Raw genomic sequence first — 10446 nt, 5'->3', positions numbered from 1 at the left:
CAGCTAAGGAAGCGATATCCTCTCTAAAGACTCTAAAAACTTTGAGCAAAGGACCCAGGCATTTTCGGAGGTCAGTAACCAGAGAGGCTCGAGTGAGACGGAAAACCCCAAAGTCCCGTTGGTTCTCTCGATGGGGAATGTTGAACCGAACCTCCAGAGTCCAGAGCCTAGCAAAGCCTCGGGAACCAACAAACCAGCAGCGCAACCAGAGTAAGCCAACCAATGGAACGGAGGGACGAATAGAAGGAACGGAGGAGCAGCACCCATACTCACACAACTTACCCACACACAGACACACACCAAGTTCTTGTTGAACTTGCTCGCCAGCCTTGGCTTGCCTGACTACCTACCTGCCTATAGGTATACTCACCTTCCGAGCATCAGTCCCAACCACGCGGCCCGCACGAATACAGTTCGGTAAGGACCCGAAGAAGTGAAGGAAACTTGACGTTGGTCCACGCGGTGCAGACCCAGATCAACAAGAACCTAGTGTGTTGCCCCTGAAAGAGTGTATTTTGCCGGACAGTGTCTTTAGCTGAACAGTGTCATTTCCTACGATTTTTGCCCTTTCTTCCTCAAAGCTCTGATCCAACGAGGATTACCACAGGGATCAGTGCCCGGTTCGCTATCCCAAGAACCCAGAACAGTGTCTCCGAGTGTCCACGAACACTACCTGTGCTACCAAGTGTTGTTATCATAGTTTTGTTGACATACTTTAGTATTTTCTATTCTTTAGTATATTGTTGCGTTCTTGGGTGTACTCTTGGATATACTTTGTTGTTACCAAACCGGATCTTGGAGTGTGGAACTAGTGATGCTAGGTGCTATACTTGGATGTTAGTCCTTACTGGATGTACAATTAGGAGATGAGAGTACCGAATGTGTTTTGACAGTTCTGTGCGCGATCAGAAGAAGAACGCGGAAGGTGAGTTCTTTTAACTGGCCTCATTATTCAGAGAGAACCTTCTAGACAAGCTTCTTCTTTAAAAACTTGCTACTTTTCGGCTGTTTCAATTAATAGTGCTGAAACATTGGTTGATATTCTTGTAGCATTCACAATAGTGTTGTTGCTCCTGAAGAAGAAGCTTTAATCAATATCTTGCTGGCTTCTTCTATATTTTGTATTGCCCAACAATTTACTCTCTTTCACGCTGTTAATTTATATCTGAAGGTATCAAAATTCGCTAACGTAATCTAATGTCTTGGTTTTTTTATATTGATACAACATTTTGCATTAAATAACGTTGTAAGACTACAATTGCAAACATGTTTAACAATATCAAATCCTTCTTCTGTTGTAAAAACTATTCAAAAACTTCTTTATCAGAGAACAATCCACCTTTTAAAAAAGATCCTTAGGTTGTTGAGATTTTTGTTTTGTAATTCTTAATTATGACTGCATCCTCCCAGACAATTTAGGATTCTAAATGATCATTTTTAAAGTGACTTTATCAAGTATCTAATCACTATTTTCAAATTTCTTTAGCTACTAAAAAAAAAAAATTCTTTCGCCCTACTGTTCAGTTTGGTTACAAACTACTTGCCCTCAATTTTTGGTGTTTATCTTACTCAAAATACCCCTTTTTCTGTGGATAAAATTTGTAGGAACACGTGCAGGTTAATGAGAATATAATTGCCTTCTTTTTAAAACGATATGAAGCTCGGTTTGGGATCATTAGTACCATCATTTTGTTCTTCGAGGTTATTTTTGCGTCAATCTCAAGGTTAATATTTTAATTCATTAAATAGGCTTTTATTATCTTTTTATTTGATTTGCTCTTCAAAGAACACAATTTTTGTTATAATTTGATCTTCCATAAGAAGATTTTTCATTGCGATTTGGTCTTCCAAAAGACCAGTTTTTTATTGCGATTTGGTCTCTGATAAGAATATTTTGAATTACGATTTAGCTTTCAAGAACAATATTTTTTATTACGATTTGGTTTTCAATAACTTAATTTTTGTTGGCCTTCAAAAAGAACATTTTCAATTACGATTTGGTCTTCAATAAGAATATTTTTGATTACGATTTGGTCTTCCAAAAGAAAATTCTTCATTGCGATTTGGTCTTCCATAACTATATTTTTCATTACGATTCAATCTTCAAAATAAACATGTTTAATCACGATTTGGTCTACTATAAAGATGTTTTTCATTGTGATTTTTCTTCCTAAATAACATTTTTCAATGCGATTTGGTCTTCAATAAAAACATTTTCAATTACGATTTCGATTTCAATAAGAATATTTTCCATTAAGATTTGGTCATCCCAAATAACATATTTCATTACGATTTGGCCTTCAATAGCTATATTTTTCATTAAGGTTTATTCTAAAAAAAATTCCTAATTACGATTTACTTAAAAAAAAAATTCAATTACAATTTGGTCTTCAATGAGAACATTTGTCATTACAATTTGGTAGTCAAAATTAGGTTTTCACTACGATTTGGTCTTTAGAAAGAATATTTATAATTACGATTTTCTCTTTAAAAATAACATTTTCAATTACGATTTGGTCTTCGGAATTTACTTTTTTCAACCCCACCCATGAACTAACCTCTTACATATTTCTCTTCGTGGTCTTCAATAACGTGCCATCGTGCACCTGAATACAATACAATCTACATAGACACAGAAATCATTAACATAAAGTAAGCTCAGTAAAATTTGTCATGCCCCTTGTTTTCATATTCTATCTGTCCAATCTAAGAAACGAGAGAAAAACACAATTATTCACGAAGAAATAATCAGGAAGCTTGTCTTAAAATGATTCACTATTTACATAAGATCTCGAGACATTCACCTTCTGGAATCATCCTTGACATTGAAAACTGATTTATCAAGACACGATTGAATTTCTTGAAATCTAAAAACATTCTCCCTAATAATTATTTTAAAGAAATAACTTTTTATCTCGTTCTAGGATAATTAAGTTATAACAGCTTAACATTAGATATGCTCCATCTTCTTACTGTAATTGTCTTAAAATATCCCACGAGATTTTTGTCATGTGAGATTGATTTTTGAGTAAAATTTGCGAGAGGAATGCAGAAAATAGCTACGTAAGATTTACGAACGTAACCAGAATTATAAAACGTGTGCGATAGCTGTATCACAATCGAGGTTCTTACGCGCCATGATGGATAAACATTATGTAGGTTAGCGAATTGAAGACTTTCTTGAGCAAACAAGTGCATGCCGTCCTGCGAGTTAAGGTCGAAATGGGACATTGACCTTTCCCGCGTTTGCGGTGCTGCCGTCAATAATCCTCTTTTAACAATCAAATAGTTTATAAATAATATTTTTATTAAATAAAAGGATTTTTATTAATTTCAAAGATCAATGAACTTTGGAAAACATTCCCGCCAATTTAGAGATTATAAACTACCGATTTTTCAGGAGGGTCAGGGAAAATTTGTTAATTAAAATCCTCTAGTTATTTAATATTACACAATTCTTTGCTTTTAGGCACCTCTGTTCGAGTCTATCCAAAATCAGATCAGGAATGTTTTAAAATTGACCCAACCAAATTTTCCCTTATTTATGAAGTCACTGAAGAAGTATTTAAAAAAGGCTGATAATAGAAGTAGTATTACGTATAAGAAAATGAATCGAAGATTTAGAAAGTGAAGTGACACTTCAAAGTTCTTTGGCCCTTCGATGTTACGAAAGAAATTCGTTTTCCAGACATTGAACGTGTCTTTAACGGGACGAAAAACGGTACATGCTGTAACGTAACCGATTCTCCCTTTTATAATGTTACCGTTAAAAATTACACTGCAATAAAGGATAGACAAAAGAACTTTATGCCAAAGAATTATAAACATTTTAATCATTTTTAATTTCGTTTTGTTTTTCCTCATTTTTATGATCGTACATTCATATTTCTAGTAAAATGTTATTCAACTTCCGTTTATTGGTTTGTTTAATTTAATTTTGTTTAAATTTAATTCAATTTATAAAAGAATCTATAGGTCCTGGGGTTCAATTGATACAGGTACGTGCCTGGAAATATTTCTTTACAATGTAACTGTACACTACACCTACGTAAAACTACACATAGTCGAGAGCTCTCATCTAAGCCAAATGCAAACATATGTGCACAGAAAAGATTAGACTTGTACGATTTGAACGGTATACTCTGAACCTTGACACGACCATCATTTTAGAGTTCACGGACCTCACTTGCATCTGTAATTTACCAAGAAAACGCATTCCAAAGAAAAGACTTTGGAAATTCTTTGATAAAAAAGTTAGAATCCTTCATTTTACTATACACTGAAATGAATACCGTTTATGATCTTGGATTTGAAAACTTGAAATACAAATCTATATTAAGGGCATGTGATACTTAGAAGATTGTCGATTTTACCAGTTTTAGGTTCCCCGGCTCCTTTTTGTAGAATAATAAATATTTTGTCTTAAAAATTTAAGAAATGATAGCGAACATGCTAACGGACGTCCCCATACACTTTTTTGTGGGTTAATTAAAAAAAGTTTTAATTTAGCAAAATGTGATTAATTTGCATAGCGCTTAGGAAGTAGTATCGATTTTTTCAGTGTTAGATTCCCCCGGCTTTATTCCTAGGATAAGAAATATTTTGCCTTCAAAATCTGGGAAATGATAGCGAACATGCTAACGGACGTCCCCACACACTTTTTTTGTGTTTTTTTTATCAAAAAATTTTTGATATTGCTAACAACGTGCGTGTATATTTCGAGGTTATTTGTTTTACAATTCACCCGAACGTTGCTTCCAAACTACACAATATTTTTGGCCGAAAACTTTGGACTTACAAATAAACATAGTAACTAATCTCCCGGAACTAACCTTGTTTGCAGGCAATCAAAAAAGTTTATTTCATAAATAATTTCCAGATTATCGGAAAGGCAGAGATGAAAAACGACGTAACCTCAAAATAATGCATATGCATAAAATTTGTATTAAGTACAATAAATATTTTTGATATTATCCCTAAAAAAAGAGTCTCCGGGGACGTTGGTTATGATATTTTATAGCATCTCCGAATTCAGTTTTTAAAAAATTTCATTTTTGTGGAAAAAAAGCCGGGGAAACTGTAAGTATCACATGCCCTTAAGCCGTAAAGTTGGGAGATTAAGTTTTATAATCTGAGATTAAAAGAATTAACATCAAGATTCTTCGGCTGGTTTTTTTATGAAAAAATGACAGAAATTCACACCTCGGGTGTTAAAAATCGACAGCATTGCTGAAGTAAAGCTCGTTACAACGGCATAATTGCAGGCCAGAAAAGACCGTTAACACATTATTTCCTAATGTGACATAACGGTCTGCTAAAACTCCTTCAAGATTTAAGATTTACGAGATACCATGGATCCTTTTTCAAGGACATGGTAGGTAGTTACAACGGGATCTTTAGACAAAAAATGGTCTTTCCCTTTCTATGAAACCCTACCGTTGAAAAAGGTTTTGCGAAAGAATAAACGAAAACCGGAAGTTTCTTTGTTCGATTCCTTACCACAAATCAAATTTCCGCCTCAATTCATTCTGCAGGAAAAGGGTTTCAAAGACGTAGTTTTCATGGGTAAAAAAGTAGAGGTAAAATAAGGTCTTAGACAAAAAAAAAACTTAGCTAGAATGAATGTTAAGAAAGGAAGAATACGTCGGGAACAGCTAATGTGACATAACGGGATTTCACAGAAGAATTCGTCGCGAATTCTTAAACGTGTAATCTTTTTGGGGTGGGCTTCAATTTATTGGAACCGTCATTGCACTTTCGAATGAGTCGAAAGTTAAGTTCGTTATCAGACTTGAAAGAAAAGAAGGAATATTAACTTTTTTTTAGTGTTTAAATGATTTTTGATTTTAAAGTACCATTGTTACAGAAAAATGTGTACTTTTTCTCAATTATCTTTTCATGGAGTTACGATTTGGTCTTCTTAATAAGATTTTTCATTACGATTTGATCTTTTAAAAAACACAATTATAATTACCTAAGCAAACCATTTGTTCGTCTTTAAAGCATTATTGTAACGGACCACAAAGAAATTAATAATCTTTGAGAAACAATGAAATTTTACTAAAAGTTCTATAGTGGGACTAACAAATGGCAAAGACCCTTATTTGCAAAAGGATATTGTACTGTGCGATTTTCCATTGAAAAATGATGTTATCCTGCGATTTCGCGATAATGCAGTCGAACCATAAAGTATTACGCGTTACCGTAACGATGACCGTCGAAGCTATACCAGGTGTCTCTTAAATCCCATACGGTACAAATATTCCAACTAAACGAGTGAATGTCCCTTCACTATAAAAATCTAAAATGACACTTGCCAGATGCTATCAAGCTTGAATAATTATTTTTTAGAATTACGATTTGGTCTTTTAATAGAACATTTTTAATTACTTTCAATCTCCCTTCAATGTAAAAATCTAAAATTACATTTTCCAGATATTATCAGGCTTAAATTATCTTCTCATAGAGTTACGATTTGGTCTTGATAAAAAAAAAAACATTTTTAATTACTCGGGCTTTGCTTCCGTCAATACTAACCTAAAAATATTACTTCATTTCTCATGTTGCAATTTTTCCAATAAAGTTTGGTCAAAAATAGTCTGAAAATGTTGATAATGTTACGGGACTGAAAGTGAAATGAATGAAAAATGTAATGAAAGATAGTACGAAAAATGAAGAGCGTTAATTGGTCGCTGGTGGGTACGTAAATCCGTAGCGGTACACATCGACAAATTGGAACGGGAGAAAAACGATCCGCGATGCTAAAGCATCAAAGTATTACGCGCGCGAATTGGACGGCTGTCTAGCGGGTGTCGAGAAAATAGGTAGCGATGGAAAAGGAAGAGGAGTTTTATCGGAGGGAGACGATACTGAGCGAAAAGTAGCAACCATGTATACACGACGACCGAGCGAAAAGTCAATGACCGTTCTACATTGACGCGTTGCCGCCCGAGAGTCGAGTAAAGTCATGGCCAGCCGTCAGCCGTGAGATTCCCTCCTCGTTTCGCCTCGACTTTACTTCCTAATTACTAAAAATACCAACGTCACAAATTTACAACAAAAAAAATGTCTACTTGGTAACAATTTACTGTGAAAAATTTCTTTCTTAAACATCCAATACTGTAATGGCAACTTATTACCGAAACAACCGTCAGCGGCGCACGCGCAGAACTCTCAAGTTTACAATACTCGTATTGTAATTTCAAAAAATGTTATTAAATATTATTTAAAGAAGTTTAAATTTTGTATAGTAAAGTGTTGTAAAATCACAAACTTGAATATAAAAACAATCAATACTGATCAATTTTACCTTAACGGCAATTCAAATTTGAGAGTTTGAAAAAGAAGCACTGGAAATTATTCAACTATTAAAACTTTCGATTTAAGAAATTCTCATTTTAATCCAGTTTCTAATGCTTAAATTAAAAATTGTGCAACTTGTAACGTTTTTAATTTGAAATTGTTTAGTTCTCGATATTTCAATCTTAGTTTTTTCGGTGTTGAATGTAGGGAATTTATAATTAAGAAAGGCTTTCATTTTTTTGAATGCTGAATAGTTTAAAATTTAGAAGCTTCTGTAATTTAAAATTATTCAAAGGTAAAGAAGCTGCTAAACGTTAGATAATTTAAAGTCAAAATAGAACAACTATTTTATTAAGGCTTTGCACTTGAAATAAATTTACTGAAACTGTCCAATTTTAACATTTGAATTTTGTGATCATGGAATTGACAAGGACTTCAATTATTTCGAACATACTTTCTCAAATTTAAAAAAAATAATTCAAATTTATTGTGCCCTCTTGAATTTTTTTCTCTGCATAATATCAAATTTTTCGTCCGAAACTCGTACTTTTCATGAAAAAATAGTTTTAAAAAAATGATTCGATTCTTTTCAAAACGTGTGCGTCATGTTGCACTATGTTTTTACAATTGTAATTTTACAATTATTTTTACAAGACCCGATAATGCTAAATCCAGTTGCAAATTTGAGAAATTAAAGAAAAAGACACTAAGGAACGTTTATCTATTTCTAAACTTTTATAATTACAAAAAAAGACCAGGAAAAAATGATTTCAAAAAATTCATTTGTCATTATAAAAATTCACGAACAGATAAGCATTCATGAATACTTTTTATTTAGTTTTCTAAATACAATTTCCCAACAAATACTAAAATTAATGCTTTTGTTTTTCTTTGCTATTGTTTTAAATAATAGAGACTATAAAATAAAAAAATTAAGTGTTCGTATTAATTTTATATTTTATTTAAAAATTGCGTGAGACAATAAATACGCGCGCGTTTTTTTTCTAGTGAGTAAAAAAATTAAACGAATCAGTTCTGGTGGGAATATTGAATGGACAGTTATAAAAATTTTCAGGACTAATTTTGCGTATCAAAAGCTTGGAATGTAATATGCAATATATGAAAATAAAATAATGATGGAGTTTAGCTTTACAAATGTGAGTTGATGTCAAAGCCAAAATTATTGTCCAAAGCAAATCTTTGTCAATGAGTTGTCGTTGCGAAAGAGATTAAATAACAGAGGTTGTAGTTTCCGCATTGAGTCTCTCCAACTCCAATGTCAATGTCAGTCGCCCTTTCACCTTATATAACGAATGAGCGTACTCGTTCCCGGGGCTTGCATATTATCGGTTTAATGCGATTCGTGTATATAGTATGCGATGAAATTTAACAATCTAACTCAAAAATACTGAACTATTAAAAAATGGAAAATAAATCTCTGTTTCGCATTTAGCCTCAAACTATCTTTTTAGGCGATTTCTTCTTCAAAATAACATTTTTCATTACTATTTGGTCTCATCAAAAAATTTTTCATTACGTTTTGGTATTCAAAAAAATATCTTTTCATTACGATTTGGTCGTCACAAAGAATATTATTTATTACGATTTGGTCTTCAAAAAGAACATTTTTAATTACGATTTGTTCTTTAAGAAGGATTTATTACGATTGGGTCTTGAAAAAATTCTTTACGATTTGTTCTTCTAGAAGGAACTTTTCATTACGATTTTGTCTTCACGATTTGATCTGGACGTTTTTTATTGCAATTTCGTGTTCACAAAGACCATATTTCATTACGATTCAACATTTAAGAAGAATATTTTTCATTACGATTTGCTCTTCAAAAAGAAAGTTTTTCACAATTACAAAATATCACCAAATGATATTCTTCTGAATCACATACTTAAAATATTAGATAAGCCTGACAGTTAATTCATAAAATTTAAATTTAGTTTAAAAAAGCAATAAACTCTTGTGAGCTTAGTGAATTTCTAAATCATAAGGTAATTTGTACTGCCTAGCTCGGGGTGTATGTTTGTCGAAGAGAAAGAGAGAAGGAGAACGAAAGAGAAAGAGGTGAACGGTACTAATGCACTAACCAGCACACTCGACGTCACATTTGACCGTTCGATAGTGATAGCAAAAAAAAGTACCTAGCTCGATATTTAATGGTTGCGTACATCCTTCTTAACATTTTTGTTTACATTTTTTATTTAATTTTTTATGCATTCTAAAAATTTGCAACAATCATGAAAAGTGTGACAAAATCTTTGAAAATGGTGTCTCGAAAGTAAAATTGGAGTGGTAGAGAGTTGAAAATCTCTATGAAATTCTTGATTGCATTCGTGCATTGCTTGTAGCTTTCCCTTGGTTCGAACAAATTGGAAGGCAGCTAATGCGAAACGAAGCGAAGAGTAAAATCCTTCCACAAGGAAATAATGGCTACCTCTTAGCAACTTAAACAACTTTTTTTTCTGAGAAAAATGAACCACAATTGATGCAAATGAACTGTAACAACAACAAAAAAGAGGCGCCAAAACCAGAAGTTTGGACCTCCAAAAGAGCATAAACGCCAAAGATTGGAATTCCAAAAGGGTTGAAGCGTTAAGTTTTGCACATGAAAAGGACATAAGTGACGAAGTTTGCCATATTCTTACTATTGTCTCACTTTTAAGTCTTGACCTCAATTCAACTCACACAGAGTCATCAAAATCTCAAATTTGTAATTAAAAATAAAATTGTCAAAGTAGAAAATAAATTTGGAGATGATTTTTGCTAAAAAATAGGACAAGCATTGGATTTGGAGTATAAATAAATAAAGTGTGCCGGTTAAATAAAGTGTGCTATTACAAAATGGGTTATGCAGCGCAAGAGAGTCGGGTTCAACAACCGAACGGTGAACCGAGAGCCGGTAGCGAAATGATATAGCGGTCGTCTAACTCGATGGCACTCGTCTGGCCGTACGCGCGCCCCACTACTTTTCTTCTTTCACGTATCCCATTGAAACTCCTGGCTCACGTACTCGTATGTACGACGAGTCGTTGACTGCCACCACTCACCACTTACCACCGGATGCCTGTCGGACTAAGTACAACCGCTACCACTTGTACTTTTGCAATCGAATCCCGTTATAATTATACATATAC

At 33.4% G+C, this 10446-nt stretch overlaps 1 protein-coding gene across 1 annotated transcript in view; it reads left to right on the top strand.

Moving 5' to 3' along the window:
* The first annotated feature begins 773 nt into the window (after positions 1 to 773).
* Positions 774 to 10446, top strand: part of LOC117174444 (PR domain zinc finger protein 1-like) — a 37787-nt gene continuing 28114 nt past the window's right edge. The window contains exon 1 of the mRNA XM_033363574.1: positions 774 to 925. The gene's annotated coding sequence lies outside the window, so the exon portion shown is untranslated. The remainder of the gene's footprint in view (positions 926 to 10446) is intronic.

Source organism: Belonocnema kinseyi, chromosome 1, assembly GCF_010883055.1.
Source record: "Belonocnema kinseyi isolate 2016_QV_RU_SX_M_011 chromosome 1, B_treatae_v1, whole genome shotgun sequence".
NCBI lineage: Eukaryota > Metazoa > Arthropoda > Insecta > Hymenoptera > Cynipidae > Belonocnema > Belonocnema kinseyi.
The sequence above is the reverse complement of the archived record's forward strand: the minus strand, read 5'-3'. Positions and strand labels throughout refer to the sequence as shown.